This window comes from Crinia signifera, chromosome 1, assembly GCF_055691185.1.
Source record: "Crinia signifera chromosome 1, ASM5569118v1, whole genome shotgun sequence".
Taxonomy (NCBI): domain Eukaryota; kingdom Metazoa; phylum Chordata; class Amphibia; order Anura; family Myobatrachidae; genus Crinia; species Crinia signifera.
This window is the reverse complement of record NC_139217.1, coordinates 463,279,439-463,302,835: the sequence shown is the minus strand read 5'-3', so window position 1 is coordinate 463,302,835 and position 23,397 is coordinate 463,279,439. Positions and strand designations below refer to the sequence as shown.

Genomic DNA, 23,397 nt, shown 5'->3' with positions numbered 1-23,397 from the left:
AATCAAATCAATTTAGTTAATTTTAAAATGGTGAATAAGGGAGAGGTAGTGGGGCGCTTATTGTGAGAAGTCGATAAGCTGTGACCATTGCTGTGTGGGCATGGCCAGTTCTGCGTGGGTGTGACTAGTTCTGCTTGGGAGTGACTAGTTCTGCTTGGGTGTGGCCAGTGCTGTGTGGGTGTGGCTATGTGAAGGTGTTCACCCCCTGTACTCAATTATTCTCTAAATTAGAAGAATTGCCTAATTCTGTAAGGAAAACAGACCTACAATGTTATATAATTATGGCTTGCAGCCGACCGTGTAGCCAGCTGAGTGACTGGTCATCCTGGGCCTATTTTATATCCTGCGGCTCCAGTCCCATCTGCACCATTGTTAATCTGGTCCTGGTTAGTGCAACACTAAGACATGTGACGGAGTTAGAGCGACTGAACAGAGAAATGTAAGTGTTGGAGGAAGTGGGCATCACCCTGTAATTATCAGGAATCTGTACGGTTGAGTCTTGCGACCATATTTCCATGACACGTGGATTCTTGTGCTGGCGCGGAGACAATCAGATACAGAGGGAGAAACATATGCTAAATCCATCTTTGATTTCCAGTTCTGAAAGAGCACAAAATGCTCCAGTGTTAACCAGTCAAAATGGGCAAAACCATGAAAATGTGGGAGGCCTAGACCAAGCCTGTGAACTGCCACTTTCATCTGGGAGCCAAGAAATCTGCACTGGAAACACAATTCAGCCGGAGTCAGTGGAAAACTCAGTACAGTTTCATCAAGTGCCCCATTACTGTTCTTTCTAGTACTACAAGTTCCAGCATTCCCATGCATGATATAGCTTAACCTACATCCAAACTGTGACTTGTGAGGTCAGAGAATGTGCTGGGGCTGGAAACAGACCATGAGCCATGGAATCGTACCCTTAGGTGTTTTATCTCAATCCTGGCTGAGGAGAGCATTGAAGGAGCCAGAGTCATGTGTACAGCTGGCAGTGACCTAGGTATGGGGAAAATATTGTGGGCAGCAGGACAGTGTAATGGTTAGCTTTACTGCCTCACAGCACTGAGGTTGTGGGCTCTATCCCCACCATGTGTTATATATACGGGGCAGTACGGATGGTGTAATTAGCATTAATGCCTCACAGCGCTGAGGTCATGGGTTCGATTCCCACCATGGCCCTAACTGTGCGGAGTTTGTATATTCTCCCCGTATTTGCGTGGGTTTCCTCCGGGTACTCCGTCTTCTTCCCACAATCCAAAAATATACTGGTAGGTTAATTGGCTCCCTACAAAATTAACCCTAGAATGTCTGTGTGTGCGTGTACATGTGGTAGGGAATATAGATTGTAAGCTCCACTGGGGCAGGGACTGATGTGAATGTACAACTATTCTCTGTACAGTGCTGCGGAATATGTGTGCGCTATATAAGAAACTGGTAATAAAAAAATACATAATGTACAAGCCCACGACTGTTTATCAGAAAGATGAGATAAAACATAGGCACAAATACCTTATGACATCCACACCAAAAAATAGTGGCAATTAGATATTGGGCAACATCTGGGGAGAATCAGCCAATCAGCTCCTAACTTTTATATTACAGGGCGTGTTTGAAAAAATTACAGGGATGTATTGGTTGGTACTTAGTTCCTCTCCAAAATATGTCATAAATCCTGACAAGCTGCATCGTTTGTGGTGCAGTGGATAGTGAGGGGGCCAGTTGCGTAGCTATAAATACTTGCAACCCCCCCCCAACCACCACCACCACCAAAAAAAGGGAGTTCTGAGAAGAGGCTGGAGGAGTGGGGGCTGTGTTACGCGCCTCAGCCCATCCGTCCAAAGGCTTCATCTGGCCATGTCTATGTTTGCAGTACAATGACAGACATGCCCAGCCACAGTGATGGATACAAATCTGACTTTATGATCTGCTAATAATAATATTATTAATAATAATAATAATAATAATAATAAATAACAGAAACAAAATCGTAAAAAATAATAAAAATAATCTGGATAAAACTAGGTGCGTCTATGGCCTGATTCAGACCTGGTGGCAGTTTTGTAAAAATGTAGTAAAACTGTAACTGGCGGACTAAAGTGCAGAGAAGCCAGACACAGGCGGCCATGTTTGGGGTCCCAGCGGCAGCTGCCACGCCTTTCCCCTGGAGCGACCTTGACATGACATGTCCCTCCCTCTTGTTTTCATTGTGCCCCCCCCCCCATCGGAACTTAAACTGCAATCGCGAGGCAATTGCAGGGCGTTTGCGCACGTGCACCGGCGTTGTGCGTGTATGCGCAGATGTCCCTAAACCGTGAGCTGTGATTTCTCAGACATCTACACACAGGTATGAATTAGGCCCTATGGGGTAAATTTGCTAAGATGGGAGTTCTATTGAAGATCAGATGTTGCCCATAGCAACCAATCAGATACTATTTTCTGTTTTCTAGAAAGTGCGAAATAAATACGATTTTTAGTAAATTTACCCCAATGACTAAATCTTTTTTTTTTTTTTTGCCGCAGATTGAACTGTCCCCAATACCATAAAAGCAGGGTGCTGGTGTAAATACATGAACCATGATATAAAACAAACGATCGTCTCTCACCCAATGGGACATGTTGTGATATTTCCACGACAAGGATGTATCTCATTAGTACAATGAATAATTGGATCAGGATACACAATGTAAGTAATAAGGATGGGAATGATTGGGATGCTCTCTGCCTGTCTCCAGCTTCCCATTTCCCTGGGCTCCCGGTAACTACGGTAATGAGATATTAGCCGGTGCTGGGCCTACAATGTTCTGCCTGTGGGAACAATAGGATAAGCTCTGTGATTTCTGTCAGGTGCCGAGTTCATCTGAGGTGTTATTGAATGTTTTCCCAACTGCCCTGCCCACTGGTGGTAATCAGAGGCACGTACAAAGCGCTCGCTGTTTGTACTGAAAACAGACACGGCCTCAGGAAAATGGCGCTGACTGTCTTGAGTGTCCGCAACCATCAATAATGTCATTGGTTTATTTGCAATTGCAAAAGAACGATGCCAGAAAGAACAAATAGGAGCAGCATTACTGAATGGTGGTCACTGCTATTGTTCTGTCCTCCACGCCCAGATCCGTGGCATCTACTCAGGGGCGTCTGAAGAGAGGAGGCCCTCCCCTCGACTTTACAGTGTTTTTTCACCCCCTCCTCTAAACATTTTGGGGCGTGCGCTAATCGTGGGAGGTGGCCACGCCTCCCACAATTAGGTCACACCTCCAAAATTTTACCGGGCCCGGAACATGCGTGAACCTCCGCTGTGCTTTGGAGTTTGAGCACTAGAGCGTTCAGACTTCACTGAACATGCTCACATGCAGTTGTCCCCGGTAGGTGCAATGGCATATACATATAATGAGTGCATAATGCGGGGGTTTTACACCATACATACTGCACTGGAATGGCCGGGAGGCCCCCGAAAATCTGGTCCCCCGGGAAGTTGGACAAGTCTCCCAGATGCTACCCAAAGCACCTGCACCCCTCGGAGCCAATGAAACAAATTCCGGAAATAGCCAGTCCACAGGGACTAAAATTACGCAAATTGCATCATTTTGCGTCATTTCACGGAGTTTGTGTGGATTGAGGGCGGGACTTTGTGACATCAGCCTTGTCCCTGCCCCCCGACCAGTGGCGTAACTACTGTAAGGAAGCCCCCACTGTTGCTTAGGGGAGCGAATGGCAGTAGGGTCTGTGTAGGCGACGGGCGCCAGCACTCGCCCGCCACACTGAGATGCTGCCGCCTGCCGTTGCCCGCTGGCTGAGCACCGGAGGCGAGTCAGCTGTGGCATGGCAGTCAGAGATGACAAATCCTTCCACTCATTCAATTGACTGTACACAGAGCCGGCTATTGGCTGCTGTGTACAGGATGGGCGAGCAGATGGGCAGGCGCGGCCTGGGACGTGTCGGAGCCAAGGGAAGCAGCAGTGTCAGTGTTTTTGGCAGTGGGAATCAAAATTTATAGTTACACCACTGCCCCCGATGAGTTGGTAAGTATGTTGTGAGATGCACGCGTTCACACATTTGTGCCCTAAATCCTAATACAAGCAGACTGAAAGCCATCTATATAATAAGTTGAAGAGTGTGTGTGTGCGTGTCTGTTGCATTGCGGGCACACCGTGGCACTCAGAGCAGCCAAATTCAGCAACAAGGTACCTCTGGAACTGATGGAACCAGTATATTGCCGTTTTTTTACCGGTTCAAAACGGCAATATGTGTGGTCTGAAAGGCCAAGAGTGAATTTACCGTTTTAAAATAACTGGTATTTTAAAACGGTATAAAAGCAGGGTCCTACCTGTTTCAGACCCGTTTTTTTTTTGCTGCCTGAACGGGTCTGAAACAGTACCCAGGCAGCAGTAATCACTATTGGTCCGCATCACCATGCATATTTAATGAGCAGGCTGCTCATTATATATGCGCATATGTAATGAGCGGCCGGCTCATTAAATATGCACTGCGCTGGCTCAAAGCGGACCGGCTAATGCTACCCTGCCCTTGCCTCAGGTACCGGGGGATGAGGGGGTATGAGAGGAGGGGAGGGAGGAGGCGGAGGGGAGGGAGGAGGTGTGCGGGCCGTGTCACAGGGATTCCCAGAATCTGGGACTGTGACATATGCTGCTTTCACACCGCAAACCTGCTTTAGACCAGGTATTTACATGCCTTGTGAAAGGGGTTAAACTTGCTCTGACCCGTTTTAAAAACCGTTTTAAATACCTGGTCTAAGCAGGTTTTGCAGTGTGAAAGCAGCATTAGAAATTTTTAAAAAACACCAAGGTTCAATTTGCCTTAATTGGTGATCTGGAAAAAAGATCGACGATCTTGGAAACCGAAGATGAAGGAACAACACCACACCTGATTTCATTGCTGTCATTGAGTATAGCTGTGTACACACAATGCAATATATTGCTCAGTGTCCAGTTTTCATCAGCGACGATGAACAGGAGCCTCAGGGGGACCAGCCACCATTAGAAGGCTGAACACGGGAGTGTGCACCTTCTGAGGTGTAGGCCTTGATGCTTATCGACCTTCAGTGGTTGAACCCAATGCATGTTGACCATTCTCTTGTCGACCCTACTTTGACCCATTCCCAGGTAAGTATACTTAGCTGTCCCCTGTGCGGATTCTCTCCATCGTGATGCCAGCGTCTGTAGTTTGACCATTGGCATCCCACTGTCAGTCATCAGTATATATCGCATCTAAGTTGAACATGTGGAAAATGAGACCGAGCAGTTGGCCAATGTTCAAAAACAGGGACATTACCCATGATACATCTGTAAATCCCCATCTCCTACTGATACTCGGTTTCCACCAAATAATGAATATTAGAAATTCATCAAGAAACACTTTTTTCTTTTCTACAACAATTGTAATAAGAAATAATATCAAAGCCGCCTCCTCCTAATTAATAAGATGTCTTGAAAATATTTATTTTTGATCTTCCATTCCTTTAGCTGTAAATGACCGTATACCGTCAGGCTATGCAAGAGCATTGGCTCTCAACTCCAGTCCTCAAGGGCCCCAGATCATGTCTTCAGTATTTCCTCTTGCACAGCGGGACCAGTCCCATTACACAATCCTGGGCCCAAGTAATTAGTAGGCCAGTACCCAGCCAATCAGGTAGCACACGGCTCACACACCCTTATGAATCGGAAGGTGGGTTCTGTGCGTTGCTGACAGCACCTCTGCACTCCCTGCTGGGGGCCACCACCACCAGACTGAATGAAACGGTGGCTGGGGTTATGGTATAAATGCTCCATAGTCAAAAGGTAGACAGTGTCTACAGTAGGTTGACTCCGAATGGTCAGCGTGGACATGTAAACATATGCAAAAGGTCGACATGAATTGGTCGACTGAGGTATTTTTTTGGTGTTTATTTTTAGATTTCGGCACATGGGCCCCAAGTTAGTAAGGTGTCCCTCGCATTGGCTCGCTTCACATTTCCAATCAGCCTTTTCATTGCCATGACAACCATTTCACCATGTAGATCATTTGGTATTGGCCTATACGCCGGATGCGGTGACTAGCTGGAGGATGGACCAGGCATTATCCAGAGTGACCAACGCCCTACAAGACCTTTACATTACATCCATATAGACTTGCTGTATAGCTCAGTGTGAGTGTTTGCTCTCTGTTATCAGTCATCTTAGGTTGTACTTGGTTTCCTTCTTGTTCATACAATCAGCTGGAAACAATAATATCTTTGTGCAGATATATATCTATATATATATATATATATATATTTATATATATTTGTATATATATATGTCGTCTCCTCGATGGCAGTTTCGGTGCCCACAGCACCTTTGTCAAGAGGGGTCATCTTGACCCCTCTTGACAAAAGGTGCTGTGGACACCGAAACGGTAGGGTTACCACCTCATCCCTTTAATTCCTGACACATTTTAATTACACAGGTTCTGTGGTTGGCACCCCACCCCTATCGCCCGGCGTGATGTAATGACATTCTACAGTGCGACACAGAGGAGGACTTCTGCCAGAGGACTGGTGTGAGGATCAGCGTGCTGCATGTGCAGCCCAGCGTCTGTATTTAAAAGGGTATAGACCTGGCTAAGTTGTGTATGTATATTAGTATGATTGATCTTTTTTTTATGGGGGGGGGGGGGCTGTCTAGTTGGTCAGTCCTGGGCCCCACAATTACTAGTGGCAGCCCTGCTGAGTGATACCAGGCAGAAGCCATCCTGTCCCCTATTGCAATGGTAGGGCTCCTGGGGTAGAGCCAATTAATCACAGGTACGCAGCAGAGCTGTGTCACAAGAGCAGTGGTCACACTTGGATCCTGCTGTGAACCACACAGATGCTGCTGTACATGCAGGTGCCCCCTTCAGGGCTTGGAGCCTGGAGGTTGGAGCCTCCATTGCCTCTGGGAGTTACACCCCTGGTGCCACCCATGGCATCACTTATAACCCTAGAAATGTATAGGACAATAAGCGAAGATTAACAACGTTGGTTAAACTGAAGGGGCGGCTTTACCCCTCATCTGCTCCCAATGGAAACAGGAATGATCGGCATCATCATTACAGAGGCACAGGTTTTATTCAGACACGTTTGTTAGCAGACAGGTCAGCGCTGCCCCCCGGAACGCAAATGTAGCACTTAAATTGAAAGGTCAAATGCCTGTGTTCCTATAGAGTGCCTGCCAATACCCAGCTTTGTCCTATTGCTGCGTTCCTGCAACGTGTAAATAATATAGGTTAATAGATACATAGGATGCTATGGGGCTTCTGTGGCACATGCAGTGTTAACAAGGCATTAGCTAAGGTTGTGCTGGATCCTCACTCCCCCGGAGCAGAGGAAGGCGCAGCCCTGTGTTTTATGTGGTTGACATTGCTGAACTTGGGAACTGCAGAGCAGCTGAATGTGTTCCAGGAGGAAGACTGGGAAGCGGCTGCTGTCTGTGCTGCTGCGGTGTATAATGTAGGCCCTGGATCCAGGCTCATCACAGTCACACAGATAATGGCACTAGACTACAGATTGTGACCTGCTAGTGGCCTGTAATTAAATCTTCCCAGGGAATTGGGAAAATAGCAATCACCCAATTCAATTCTAATTAGCTCAGACGTGGCCCCACAGAACAGAGAGGCGTCATTCCTGCGCCTCCCATCTGTGTACAGAGTCCGCCCATTTCTATACACTAATAACACAATTGTCTGTTTTTATTCAAAGGGAAATGGCGATAGCTTAGCATGAACCCCTAGACTACCCCAGCACCCCCCACCCCTGCACACATAAGAATGCTGGGAACTTCTGCATCACACAGAGAGGGCGGGGCAACAATTATGTATTAGCATCATCGCGCAAACTGGGAAGTGTGTTGTGTTGGGGGGGGGGGGTGTCAGGAGGGTGACTGTTTCTCATGATAATTAACAAATGCAACATCAGTCACCAAACAAACAATTTGTTTTACCTGTCTAGAGCACCACGATCTATGAGCACTTCTCTGATGTCACACACCTACTTTTATACGGGTGGTTCTAGTTTCCTAGGTAAAGATGGCCGTGTCTGTTTGTGTACCAAACAGACGTACAATTTATGGGTAGGGGAAGGTGTCATCACACAAGATAATTCTTTTGAAAGTAGGTTAGAGGCTGTCAGGCAAACTCCATCAAAAACTATTATTTAACATTTACCCAAATACAATACAAGTACATTCCAGTGACTGCCATACAACACAGAGCATCCCAGTGACTGCCATACAACTCAGAGCTTCCCAATGACTGCCATCCAATACACAGAGCATCCCAGTGAGTGCCATCCAATACACAGAGTATCCCAGTAACTGCCATACAACATAGATCATCCTACTGACTGCCATACAACTCAGATCATCCTAGTTACTGCCATACAACTCAGAGCATTCCAATGACTGCCATCCAATACACAGAGCATCCCAGTGACAGCCATCCAATACAGAGCATCCGAGTGACTGCCATCCAATACATACAGTAGATCATCCAAGTGACTACCATACAATACACAGAGCATCACATTCACTGCCATATAACAAAGAGTAACCTAGTCACTGCCATACAAGTCAGAGCATCCCAGTGACTGCCATCCAATACACAGAGCATCCCAGTGACTGCCATACAGCACAAAGCATCACAGTTACTGCCATACAACACAGAGCATCCTAGTGACTGCTATACACCTCAAATCATCCCAGTGACTGCCATCCAATACATAGAGCATCCCAGTGACTACCATAAAATATAGAGTGCATCCCAGTGACTGCCATACTACACACAGAGTATCCAGACGCTATACAGTACACAAAGCACCCCAGTGAATGCCATACAGTACACAGAGCATCCCAGCGAATGCCATACAGTACACAGGGCATCCCAGTAACCACCATACAGTAAACCGAGCATCCCAGCATCTGCATTTTCATCTACAAAAATGTAACCTGGCAGAAGTCCATGAAAAAGGTGAAGAAATTATCCTGAACCTATAACAAGTGACAACTAAGATAGTTAGACATATAAAAGGCTGATATTATGTATAGGCAAATTATTGGAGGTTCTCAAAAGGTGGCACATGGCTGAATATTCTGTTGTTGTATAAATTAGGAAAACTGTTAGGCAGAAAATATACATTCAGTAATTTACAGTATTCCTGGGGATGTTAGATTGTGTTTCATGTGATTTTCCAGTACATTTTCTTTTATCGAAATTTTTGATCCCATCTCTACGTTTAGAAACGCATTAAATATCACCGCAACACCTCAACATACACACCCCACCCACATCATTACATTCACCTATCATTGCAACACCTCATCATATGCGTCCCACACACTTCTCACCTCATTACCCATTATTACCCATCACTACAACACCCCACCCTATGTGCCCCATACACTTCCCACATCATTTATACCCGTTCAAACCATTTTTATTCAGTGGGCGAATGTATCGGGAACAAAGATTTGCTGGGGAAATGCAATGCGAATTCAGAAATGGGTTTTAAATGGAAATCACGGGTAGAATTTGCCATGAACACCTCTAGCAGGACCCAAATCCTTCCTAGTTGAACTGACCCCTTAATGTTCCATATGCCGCACTGACCCCTCACTTGCTCCAAATTCTCCCCACACACCCGGAAAGAATTGTGGTCTGGAGTTGAAGAACTCAGTAAGCGTCATTGGAAAGAGCGGTCCTAGTGCTGGTTTCATGTCTGCTACAATAAGTGTGAAATATATACTCCTCTCGTGTCAGAATTGCTGCAGCGCTTCTTTAGTTACCTTGTTACTAGATGACAATTGTAATGTGTCATTTTTATGGTCTCTCTTAATATTTGTTAAAATATCATCTAAACAGAGATATTTTTTTTCTAAAACAAGGCTATACTATCATAATAAACTGTGATGGATTAGGATGTAATCTCTTGTAAAGGGGTTTATGTTGGCCTATAGGTATGATCCCATGTCAGTCCGACCAAGGATTTTGATCCCTGGTCCGACCCAGGTCAGACTTTTTCACACTAAACCCAGGTTACCCATTATACACAGGACAACCCAGGATCAACCCTTCTTATAACATGAGGAATTGCCGGGTTGGTAGACCCGAGTTATTCAGTTTGGTGATATTACACCGCACCTCGATCGGTCTGAAAGGGGTATGATATATTTATCAATTAAGTGTTAATTTATGGAGAGAGTAAGCTCACAATTGCATACCTCCCAACTTTTGGAGATGCCAGGGAGGGACAGGGTGCACGCCGGTGGCCTAGCAGAAAGGGGGCGTGGCCTATAATCACGCCCCCGTTTTTCACCGCTGTGGGGGCATGCCCAGCAGCTCTATGAGCTGCTGGCCAGCCCCCAGCCCCTCTGCCTGCAAGAATAGACGCATGCGCACAACGTCTATTCACGGACGACAGGGGGGACTCACAACTGCCCCCCCATGCCGCGGGACACTGCTGGTGGCGGGAGGGACATGGGAATGTCCCAAAATAGTGATAAAAGGGACCACAGGGGTACATGGGAAACCTATAAGCAGGGCTATTTTTCAGTAGGCTCCAGTAGGAACTGAGGCCCTTAATCTAGTTCACTTTTTCTGACAAAATATTTCTTAGATGGGCAAAACCATGTGCACTGCAGGTGAGGCAGGTGTTACTTGTGCAGAGATAATTAGATTTGGGTGGGGTTTAACACCTGCCTCACCTGCAGTGCACATGGTTTTGCCCATCTAAGAAATATTTTGTCAGAAAGAGTGAACTAGAAAAAGGGCCTCAGTTCCTGCTGGAGCCTGCTGAAAAATAGCCCTGCTTATAGGTTACAGGACCGTACCTCCCAACATTGGAGGTATGTTAAGTGGGACTCCGGACGCTGTTAAGCAACGTGCTCCCGGTAAGGGGACGTGGCCTGTTTGAAAGTGGGCATGGCTTCGAAGGGATGACGCTTCCACGAGGCCATGCCCCGTTTCACCATCTTGGGGGTATGGCCAGAGCTCTGTGAGCCTGCCTGCCGTGAATAGACACATGCGCACAGTGTCTACTCCCTGCTGCTCTGCTAAGCAAAGCAGTGGGTAGCAGGGGGGACTCTTAACTGATCCCGCCCCCCCCCCTAAACCCCACCCCTAACATAGGACACCGCTGGCCCCTGGTGGGACCAGCGGCAATAAGACAGGACAGTCCCGTGAAAATTAGGACAGTTGGGTGGTATGCAGGACTATGGTGCATTCTCTACAGTGCAATGCTGTTGTTAATCTGCCACATTATCATGCAAGCACTCAGTAATTACTATCTATATTTATCAAGGGACCCAATCCATGGTAGATGGCCACACCCCCTCTGGAGACTGGCCCCTGGTTGGTCCTTCATGCCCCAGTCCGACACTGGTCATACTACATACAGCCCAGTAAATATCATTTATTTTCTGAAGTAAACAGTTCCCATAGTGGCCAAAACAACACAACGGCTATATAACATTTATTTTGATTTCATGATTTAGGGGCTAATTTATTAACATTATTATTAATAAAATAATGTGTAAAGAGGGGTTTCAGACTCATTTCGCATTATTTTAGTATCCCCTGAACGCAATAAAAGGGTTTTTCGTGAAAAACTGTTCCAAAACATTTCATTCGCATTTTTAGTCAGCACATCACATTTCCCATACTTATAATGGGAAATGAGATCCGGCCAAATTGACAACAAAATTTGAATTTCTGCTTGCAGTGAGCCCTGTGATAATATCGCCACTTTCAGCTGGCAAACTATTACAGGGCTCACTGCGAATCCTGGCTTCTGCAGAGGCTTTATCTGCCCTTAGGCAGTGCAGTGACAGGGCCTGTGTGACCAGCTGGTTATTTACAATGGACACACAAGCTGACCGCTGTGTAAAAATAATTGGGTCGATATCATCACATCTGCATCTGTGGATGTGGAAGGTGATAAATCTGATTAGTGGATTCAGGACCATCCCACATAATACAGTACAGTCTATTTCAGGTGTGGTATAGCTCACAGACAATGTTTAGGTCAACAATCAATATTTAGACCCCAAAAGATCGACATGCATAAAGTCAACTCTGTTAAACGGTCGACACGAGCAAAAGGTTGACACGTTTTTCACATTTTGGGGGCGACATTATCACACCAGTACTGCATAAACCAGCATTGCCCACTAAGACATATACACAATCCACACTCAATGCTTTAAAGAGCCGACGCACTACTGTGCAGAAAGACATACACTACAATCCTGTGTAATGTAATAATATATGTACAGTATATATAACTATGAATACAAAGCACAGAAATCCTCGTTCCTCCATGTAACACAGTATTCATTCAGAACTTTGGGATAAATGGTTTCACTAACCTCTCCCTGTGTCCGTCGGTGCAGGCAGCGAGTCTGTAACTGCTGGATTGTTGTAAAAGTAAGGAAAATATCAGCAAAGCTGCAGTGTTGTGGGGGGGGGGGGGGGGTGTAGACTGGAAATTGTCATTGATTTGTGTGAAGAGAGCACCGCTTCCTACGAGTGGTTACAAGAATTCACTCCCACCACTCCCTCTCAACCAAAAGTATTTGGCATGGAGCCTCGCCAGTCCACCTGTACAATTAAGCTCTAGGCTCTGTGTGGGACAAGGATTGTAGCACTTTTATCAGGAGTGCTCATATCACATTTATATCCTGCAGGCTCGGCCTTCCAGGTTTTGTTGTACTGTTAATAGACATAGGTTGGATGCAGAAATTTTTGTTCTATATAAAGACACCATAATCTTCATGTATCACTTTTGAAGGGATGCTCACATCTCTGTGCTGCTGGGGACCCTGCTCCTTCCACTATATAACTCTCAGTCTGTGGCTTCCTGCTTCCTCCATTCCCCTCCTCACATCATGTCACTGCCCTGTCACATGCAGCCCTGTCCTCACTGACACATCACTCATCTCCTGATATACTCTGTGCTGCTGGGGACCCTGCTCCTTCCACTATATAACTCTCAGTCTGTGACTTCCTGCTGCCTCCATTCCTGTTCTCATATTGAGTTACTGCCCCTGTCACATGCAGCACTGTCCTCACTGACACATCACTCATCTCCTGATATCCTCTGTGCTGCTGGGGTCCCTGCTCCCCCACTATATAACTCTCAGTCTGTGGCTTCCTGCTGCCTCCATTCCTGTCCTCATATTGAGTTGCTGCCCCTGTCACATGCATGATTTAATTGCCCCAAGGTTGTTTTATCCCCTCCCACATATTTTAGCATTATCTATAATGGGCGCACCCAGAACAGACTCACACAGAGCCGTGTAGCATCTCCCTCATACATGCTGCTAGTGGCGCCCTCTATCTGTTGTGTTAGTAAATAACAGACTCGGACACAGGGTATACAGTATTTATCAAATGTCAAATAGCTGTGTTGCAAGTATAATATTAAGCCCCTGTATCTGGTGCTATAGCAGCATGTAACTTACCTAGGTAGGGCTGTAACTAAGGCTGTGTGAGAGGGGCAACTGTCCAGGGGGGTCACCGGGGAGTGGTTACTGGTGAGGGCTGGGGGCGTCAGTTCTCCTACCCTTCCCTGGCGCTACAATATCTAGTTACAGCTCTGACTCAAAGATACATTAAAGAGTATAACTTGTCCTGATACGGCCTTATCTCTCTATAACGTTATCATGTTACGTGCTGTCAGGTTAAAATGTAACACCACCCAGACATCAATAGAGAGGTGCCAGCCAGCAGCCAACCTGTACTCTGCCTGGCATTAGCCCTGCAGCAAATCAAATTAAATAACCTGTTAGAAGATGCCCAAGTCTTGCAGCTGTTTATACGGGATACATACGATCAAAAGACCAACACCAGCATACCAACATGGAGACTCCCGATAGGTCCCTTACCCTAATGCTCCCTGCTTGTAGCCTAACCCTACCCCCCCCCCTCAAGCTGTCCTTAACCCTAACCCATGTGCTCAGCCTCCTAAACCGAATCTCACCGCCCTGAAGCCTAACTCTAACCCCCCCCCCCCTGTAAGTGCCTTAACCTAACTCCCACTCCCTGCAGCCTAACCCTAACCTCCCTCCCACAGCCTAACCTAGTCCCCACCTAGTGCCCAAACCTAACTCCCACTCCCTGCAGCCCAACCCTATCCTCCCTCCCACAGCCTAACCTAGTCCCCACCTAGTGCCTAAACCTAACTCCCACTCCCTGCAGCCCAACCCTATCCTCCCTCCCACAGCCTAACCTAGTCCCCACCTAGTGCCTAAACCTAACTCCTACTCCCTGCAGCCTAACCTCCCTCCCACAGCCTAACCTAGTCCCCACCTAGTACCTAAACCTAACTCCTACTCCCTGCAGCCTAACCTCCCTCCCACAGCCTAACCTAGTCCCCACCTAGTGCCCAAACCTAACTCCCACACCCTGCAGCCTAACCTCCATCCCACAGCCTAACCTAGTCCCCACTTAGTGCCCAAACCTAACTCCCACTCCCTGCAGCCTAACCCTATCCTCCCTCCCACAGCCTAACCTAGTCTCCACCTAGTGCCCAAACCTAACTCCCACTCCCTGCAGTCTAATCCTAACCTCCCTCCCACAGCCTAACCTAGTCCCCACCTAGTGCCTAAACCTAACTCCCACTCCCTGCAGCCTAACCTCCCTCCCACAGCCTAACCTAGTCTCCACCTAGTGCCCAAACCTAACTCCCACTCCCTGCAGCCTAACCCTAACCTCCCTCCCACAGCCTAACCTAGTCCCCACCTAGTGCCCAAACCTAACTCCCACTCCCTGCAGCCTAACCTCCCTCCCACAGCCTAACCTATTCCCCACCTAGTGCCCAAACCTAACTCCCACTCCCTGCAGCCTAACCTCCATCCCACAGCCTACCCTAGTCCCCACCTAGTGCCCAAACCTAACTCCCATACCCTGCAGCCTAACCCTATCCTCCCTCCCACAGCCTAACCTAGTCTCCACCTAGTGCCCAAACCTAACTCCCACTCCCTGCAGCCTAACCTCCCTACCACAGCCTAACCTAGTCTCCACCTAGTGCCCAAACCTAACTCCCACTCCCTGCAGCCTAACCTCCCTCCCACAGCCTAACCTAGTCCCCACCTAGTGCTCAAACCTAACTCCCACTCCCTGCAGCCTAACCCTATCCTCCCTCCCACAGCCTAACCTAGTCTCCACCTAGTGCCCAAACCTAACTCCCACTCCCTGCAGCCTAACCCTAACCTCCCTCCCACAGCCTAACCTAGTCCCCACCTAGTGCCTAAACCTAACTCCCACTCCCTGCAGCCTAACCTCCCTCCCACAGCCTAACCTAGTCTCCACCTAGTGCCCAAACCTAACTCCCACTCCCTGCAGCCTAACCTCCCTCCCACAGCCTAACCTAGTCCCCACCTAGTGCCCAAACCTAACTCCCACTCCCTGCAGCCTAACCTCCCTCCCACAGCCTAACCTAGTCCCCACCTAGTGCCCAAACTTAACTCCCACTCCCTGCAGCCTAACCTCCATCCCACAGCCTAACCTAGTCCCCACCTAGTGCCCAAACCTATCTCCCACTCCCTGCAGCCTAACCCTATCCTCCCTCCCACAGCCTAACCTAGTCTCCACCTAGTGCCCAAACCTAACTCCCACTCCCTGCAGCCTAACCCTAACCTCCCTCCCACAGCCTAACCTAGTCCCCACCTAGTGCCTAAACCTAACTCCCACTCCCTGCAGCCTAACCTCCCTCCCACAGCCTAACCTAGTCTCCACCTAGTGCCCAAACCTAACTCCCACTCCCTGCAGCCTAACCTTCCTCCCACAGCCTAACCTAGTCCCCACCTAGTGCCTAAACCTAACTCCCACTCCCTGCAGCCTAACCCTATCCTCCCTCCCACAGCCTACCCTAGTCTCCACCTAGTGCCCAAACCTCCCTCCCACAGCCTAACCTAGTCCCCACCTAGTGCCTAAACCTAACTCCCACTCCCTGCAGCCTAACCTCCCTCCCACAGCCTAACCTAGTCTCCACCTAGTGCCCAAACCTAACTCCCACTCCCTGCAGCCTAACCTCCCTCCCACAGCCTAAACTAGTCCCCACCTAGTGCCCAAACCTAACTCCCACTCCCTGCAGCCTAACCTCCCTCCCACAGCCTAACCTAGTCCCCACCTAGTGCCCAAACTTAACTCCCACTCCCTGCAGCCTAACCTCCCTCCCACAGCCTAACCTAGTCCCCACCTAGTGCCTAAACCTAACTCCCACTCCCTGCAGCCTAACCTCCCTCCCACAGCCTAACCTAGTCCCCACCTAGTGCCCAAACCTAACTCCCACTCCCTGCAGCCTAACCTTCCTCCCACAGCCTAACCTAGTCCCCACCTAGTGCCTAAACCTAACTCCCACTCCCTGCAGCCTAACCCTATCCTCCCTCCCACAGCCTAACCTAGTCTCCACCTAGTGCCCAAACCTAACTCCCACTCCCTGCAGCCTAACCCTAACCTCCCTCCCACAGCCTAACCTAGTCCCCACCTAGTGCCTAAACCTAACTCCCACTCCCTGCAGCCTAACCTCCCTCCCACAGCCTAACCTAGTCTCCACCTAGTGCCCAAACCTAACTCCCACTCCCTGCAGCCTAACCTCCCTCCCACAGCCTAACCTAGTCCCCACCTAGTGCCCAAACCTAACTCCCACTCCCTGCAGCCTAACCTCCCTCCCACAGCCTAACCTAGTCCCCACCTAGTGCCCAAACCTAACTCCCACTCCCTGCAGCCTAACCCTATCCTCCCTCCCACAGCCTAACCTAGTCTCCACCTAGTGCCCAAACCTAACTCCCACTCCCTGCAGCCTAACCTCCCTCCCACAGCCTAACCTAGTCTCCACCTAGTGCCCAAACCTAACTCCCACTCCCTGCAGCCTAACCTCCCTCCCACAGCCTAACCTAGTCCCCACCTAGTGCCCAAACCTAACTCCCACTCCCTGCAGCCTAACCTCCCTCCCACAGCCTAACCTAGTCTCCACCTAGTGCCCAAACCTAAATCCCACTCCCTGCAGCCTAACCTCCCTCCCACAGCCTAACCTAGTCCCCAAACCTAACTCCCACTCCCTGCAGCCTAACCTCCCTCCCACAGCCTAACCTAGTCTCCACCTAGTGCCCAAACCTAAATCCCACTCCCTGCAGCCTAACCTCCCTCCCACAGCCTAACCTAGTGCCCAAACCTAACTCCCACTCCCTGCAGCCTAACCTCCCTTCCACAGCCTAACCTAGTCCCCACCTAGTGCCCAAACTTAACTCCCACTCCCTGCAGCCTAACCTCCCTCCCACAGCCTAACCTAGTCCCCACCTAGTGCCCAAACCTAACTCCCACTCCCTGCAGCCTAACCTCCCTCCCACAGCCTAACCTAGTCCCCACCTAGTGCCCAAACCTAACTCCCACTCCCTGCAGCATAACCCTAACCTCCCTCCCACAACCTAACCTAATGCCTAAACCTAACCTAAGAATACTCTAAGATCTGTCCAGTCCCCAATATGCATATGCAGTAGGACCTGGGTGCATGGCCCCAATGGCTCCCACTGCTAGTGAGATGGGACAGACCAAGCCAGAGAAGAAGTCCTGAATGGGGTAAGTACTGATTCAGCGGGGGGTTGTGATGGAACACAGGCAGGAAGGGGTGTAGTGGGGCTAAAGACTGGGGTGATCTGGGTCCCTTTACTAGTGACATTATTATTGAATAGAGAACACAAACAGAGAAAGGACCCTACTTCTGAGATCTTTAATTCTAGGAGAAATGTATGGACACAGAGGGAGCAGAGATGGGGTAGGAGATGCTGAAGAGTTAGGTGGGGGGAGGGGGTGACAAGCATGAATGCGAAGATGGGTTTGAAAATCAGTTGTCACACTGCAGGTTCTCAGACCCTCTTAACGCGCCAGGATGTTTCTATTTATTCAACTTCAGCATAATGGGGTGTGGTATAGGGTTCCGACAGTCGGGATCCCGACAGTCATTAGCCCGACGTCGGGATCCCAACTGGCCGGACTCAGACAGCATGGCAAGCGCAATAAAGCCCCTTGCGGGCTAGCTGCGCTCGCCACGCTGTGGTAAGTGTCAAATGGTGATCAGGGAGGATGTAACAGTCATTGGCAGAGGGAAGTGGGCAGAGACGTGTGTGCGTGGAAATGAGTCAGGAGGACAAGAGTGGCTGAGAACTTTGTAGTTGAATGAGAGGAGCTTGACTTTGATTCTCAGGAACATGGGGAGCCAGGGAAAGTGAGTTCAATTCAGGTGTTGGCTTAGAGGTAGTATTGAAGGCCTGAAACTCTGAGAAGCTCACAGAGGAAAGAGGGAAAAGCAATGGAGGCCAGGACAGAACCTTTGGAGATGCATATGGACAAACACTATGAACCATGAGAGTCCTGAGTGTAGGATTTGCAGAAGGTGGTCAACTGTGCCAAATACCACCAGGGGTCAAGGAGGATGAGTCATTGGTGACCTTGTAAGGATAGGTTCTGGTGAATAGAGAGATGTAAAGCTGGATTAGAGTAGGTCTACGACAGTGGTTCCCATTTTGCTCAAGGTCCCCCAACAGTTCACATTTTCCAGGTCACCAGTAATCTGGCTGGGTCACTTGGAAAACCTGAACTGTTAGGGGACCTTTCAGGACTGAGTTTGGGAACCACTGGTCTTGGAGGAAGTGAAAGAATATGGGAGGATGAGATGAGCTGGTAGTTAGGGCGGAGGCAAGGTCAAAGTGAGGCATTCAGGAGGTGGGTCATGTGGGAGAAGGCATCCGAAAGGGGAACTGGAGTAGGTGAGGGCAAAGGGGGCAGTTGTAGGGTGGAGTGAAGAAGAGATAGGCCCAGACTTCAGGAGATAATGATAAGGCAGCAGAACCTACATACAAGGTTATTAGGGTTCCAATCTAAATGAATATGAAATCTAGTAAAATAATACAAATGTACAGATGTTGTCAGAACTACCACGGGGGAAACCAGTAGCTCAGAGGAGCCCTGAACTGAGGTTATCCAACAGAAAAGAGGATCCTTGGCCAACGCTAAGAAGTGTGTAGTGTCTCTGTGAGAGGACTTGCGGTAAGAGGTTAAATGCATGATTTAGCCTCATCCATAAGGTGTGGTGTGTTTATTTCTTTTTGGGTGTGTTTGTGTAGCTGTGCAGGATGTGGGGAGGGGGCTGAGATAGATGTGCCCCAGAGATGGGACTTCAGCCTGTCCCTAGAACACACTGTACTCAGTGCCGCTGTACTTACAGTGCACATTAATGATCTTGTAGCCTGCAACCACACTCCCTGCTCTGCTGTATTATTCCGTATGGTCTGTCTGCCAGAGGTCTCGCTCGTTACAGTATCCTGTCATTTACTGCTGTTACACTATCAGCGCTGCCTGATAATTCAATCACAAGTAGTTTACTGAACGTAGCGGGAGATGTATGAAGCAGAGGAATATTAGGGGAGAGTGTGGCCCCTGTGCAGTCCCCTTCTTGGCCCCCTACTCTCTCTGGCATCATATTAATGACTGAGCACTAGGTTCAGAAGGAGACCCCAGCTCTGTGCCAGAAACTACAGTAGTATGCATCTACAGGACTCCGGGAAAATGGCCAGTGATTTTCCTACTGTGCATCTGACTAACTCCGGGAAAATGGCGGTGCCATCATTTTTCCGGTGACTTGTGCAGCATTCCCAAAGAAGGAAGTATCTAAGAAATGGGTTCAGGGTGTGTGTGTGTGGTGTGTGCCTCTATGGACCCAGGGCATCGCAGACAGTGTAGTTGCTTTACTGCCTCACAGCACTGAGGTCATGGGTTCCATTCCCACCATGGCCCTAACTGTGTGGAGTTTGTATATTCTCCCCATGCTTGTGTGGGTTTCCTCCAGGTATGGGGTGGGATGAGTGCATGGGGGTTTGAGACAATCCACACCGCTGCGCTTGCCATGCTTCCGGTACTAGTAAATTCTCCCTACACGCCCTAGTGGATGGTTCGGCATGAAATACCGCCAGTCGGCATATGTCAACTCAATTAAAAAGAAAAAATGTCGACCTTGCCATTGTCGACCTAAAGCTTGTGTCAACCTTCCAACCATGTCGACCTTAGTCGTGTCAACCTATGTCATGTGTCGACCTAACCCATGTCGACCCAATAAGGGTCAACCTAATGACCGTATACCAATGCATGTGCACGCAAACCTGAATGAGGCCCATAGTGGGAAGCCCTGTCCCCAGCAAATACGCAGGTTTTTGTATTAGGTACGGCTTCCCACCCTTTCGCATATAGACCCCCTGGGCGATATTAATCATATGTGTGAGCAGGTCTGGGAACCATCGCTGGCTGGTTCCATTAATGATCTGTACAACAGTTGGTATCACTCCTAGGATCAGCTACAGGTGCCGGACGATGGATTACATCCACAAAGGGAACGCAGAAGGAGAAAACAGATATTGTTAGCTTTCCGCCTCCTGTCAGGTGCCACACCAAGAACAACAGCCCCTGAATGTGACTGCATCGGCCACAGGATCAGCCCCTTACCGCCAGCCTCACATCTAATCCACATGGTGACGGGTTACCTCCAGAACAATCACCTTTTCTAGAACAGACATTTCAGTCCCCTCTGTTCCCCTCCCTCACCAATCTCTGCTAAGGCTGGAATGTTATTGTAAGACTCTCCCACGCTTGTTCACACGGCACAACCTCGGATATCCCAACCCACCCAAGATACTGTCCAGGGTGGGCAACAGCAGCCCTCTGACGTCTCCCTATCTAGCTGTAGAGCAGCGGTTCTTTTCTCTCCCGTACCCCTTGATTAGGCTTCTCATTTATGTGTATCCCCTCCTGACTGATCCGGGCATGCTCCACCAAATACGGATGGAAGCTGCGTCATATTTTCCATTCGGATCTTTAGCTGATTTTGCGGCAGAAATCGGTCATATCAGTGATAGTGAATGAGACAATCTGAGAGAACTCTATAGTAATTAGCCGTTGAGTTCCATCGATGGTCAACTCATTCATACAGCCGAATTAGGCTGAGCTTACCCTTCGTAATAACGGCAAATCAGCCGAATTTGGAAAAGAGCTAAGCTGGGGTTACCGACCGCAATTAAGCTGGAATTGGCACATTCGCACACATTCGATCTTAGTAAATTTCCGCCATAATACCGATTCTATTTACATGTATTGTGTGTTTTGTATATATACACATACAGGCGCGGTTCAAAGGGTCAACCATGTCTATGTCAAAGGTCAATAGGTCGACCCCAAAATTACGACAGGTCGACGTGGGAACGGCTGAGACAAACGGTCAACACAAGCAAAATGTCAACAGGAAGAAGGCACACATCGGAAAAGTTCAACATGTGTTTTTCGTGGGGTTTTTTTTGTGTCAACTGTCGACATGGACCCTCAATTGGTGTCGGCCGTATGCTCGCCATGCTTCGGGCCAGTTGTAGTCCGTGTGGATTGTACAGCGTGAAAAAGCCCAAAGACAGAGAAAAATCGTGAAAAACTCATGTCAACTTTTCATGTGTTAACCGTTACATGTCGATCTTTATCTGTGTTGACCCTTTGTCAATGAGAGCATGTCAACATTTTGGTGTCAACTTGTGATTGTCGACCTAGACACTGTTGACCTATCATCCATATACCACACATACATATATACGTACTGATTGATGTATATATATTATATACACATACACATACGTACATACACATAAACACACACAGCTCCAGTTTTGTATGTAGCCTCTTAGAAGTCTCCCTGCAGCAATGCTGACCCCGGAGTCCCAGGGAATCCAGTAACCGCCTCAGGCTGGGAATGAGCCTCGGAATGCTGCAGCCACTGCTAGTTGGAATGAATCACAATGAGGCCAGTGACACGTAGGACAATTTAATCTTAAATAAAATGAGAACGTTAAATTATTTTTATTCAATTTGATTTAGGAAAGGGCATTTGTGTGGCAGTTGCATGGTCAAGGCAGGATGGTACTGTAAATGAGGCATACTTCAGCGGGTATGGGTCATTAGGTTACCCCAATTTAGGTCAACATGCATTGGGTCGACCACCGAAGATTGACAGGCCTTAGGTCAACACCTGAAAATAGGTCGACATAGCTAAAGTTGACACGCCACAAGCATTATTTAGACATTGGGAAGGTCGACAGTCAAAAAAGTGGACCTGAGTTTTTCATGTTTTTTTGTCATGGATGTCGACACAGTCAACATGGACACCGTCTAAGCGTACCATGTCCCCTCGCATGCTTCGCCATGCACACTATTTCCTCCTCCCACCGCGCCCTAGTGGGTGGTAGGGCATGAAATCCCACCCGTCGGCACGTTGGCTCAAAAAAATAGATTGCACTTGCCGTCTGTATACTCTGTTTGGCTCAATAGAGGGGTTATAAACTAAAGTTACGTAATTTATTTACTTGACTCCCAAATTTAGCAGTGGCGCTACCGCCAAAATGTTATCACCATATACATAAACATACACTAATAGTCTGACACTAACATCTCACTGATGTCCCTTCCTCCCAGCCTCACATACACATATGTCCCCTTATCGCACACAGACAGGTAGCCCCAAAGTCCCGGGGAGCAGCCGGATGGGGGAGCCGATAATCTGACAAATCATTTCACATCACATTAAAGAATCAGTATCAAATGCAGCGAGTTGTAATGGATTATTCTTGTACAGCAGCTTTCCTCGAACGTCTTCATACAGCAGGTGGGATTACATGCACACGTAACACTAACACCACCAGGTCCTGCTTTCAGTAGCCGTTCATTAACAGTGGGGTTATATCTTCTATTTGTGACACCTGTACAATCCAGATAAAGTGACAGCGTTCCTGCTGTGCGCCAGAGCTGGGGTCACAGCGCCAGAGATTGCCTGTAGCCAGTTATGTACTAATTCCCCAGTGGAGAGATAATCATTTTACAGAGTGTGTTCTGAAAAGCAGGTCAGCGGTAAACATACAGCCGGTGTCCGCTCTATAAATAATGACTGCAATAATATATACTGTCTCCCGTCTGCCTCAAAAGTCCATCTCCAATTTTTTTTAAAGAGATTACTGATTGGTAATCCACCTGCGGTGATCTGCAGCTCTTACGTCTCAGCTGCCGGTTCCAAGTAGCCTCAAATGGTGTAATATCGTCTCAATTACTGAGTCAGGCTTCAGAGATTTGCTGCATTTTTAGATCCTATAAATATTTTAGTTTGTTCAACTGCGCGGGAATATTTATAACCGCCAGTCATGGCCGGTGTCCTGGAAAACAGCAGCGGAGGATTTGTTTCAATAAAGTTGGGCATTTAGCAAGGCTGTCAATGATTGGGTTTCAGGGACCATGCATACATAATCGTCATGTTTATCTATACATATATGTGCACTATGGGCCTTATTCTAGTTCACTCTTTCTGACAAAATGAGACTTAGA

General features: G+C 48.1%; 1 protein-coding gene across 3 annotated transcripts in view; it reads right to left on the bottom strand.

Annotated features, from left to right (window-relative positions):
• The window catches only part of ZBTB7C (zinc finger and BTB domain containing 7C), a 139,876-nt gene that overhangs the window by 57,171 nt on the left and 59,308 nt on the right, over positions 1-23,397 (bottom strand). The window contains exon 1 of one of the 3 annotated variants that reach the window (XM_083155305.1): positions 12,366-12,499. The exons of the other annotated variants lie outside the window; for them this stretch is intronic. The gene's annotated coding sequence lies outside the window, so the exon portion shown is untranslated. Of the gene's footprint in view, positions 1-12,365; positions 12,500-23,397 lie in introns of those variants that run through there. 3 annotated transcript variants of the gene reach the window in all.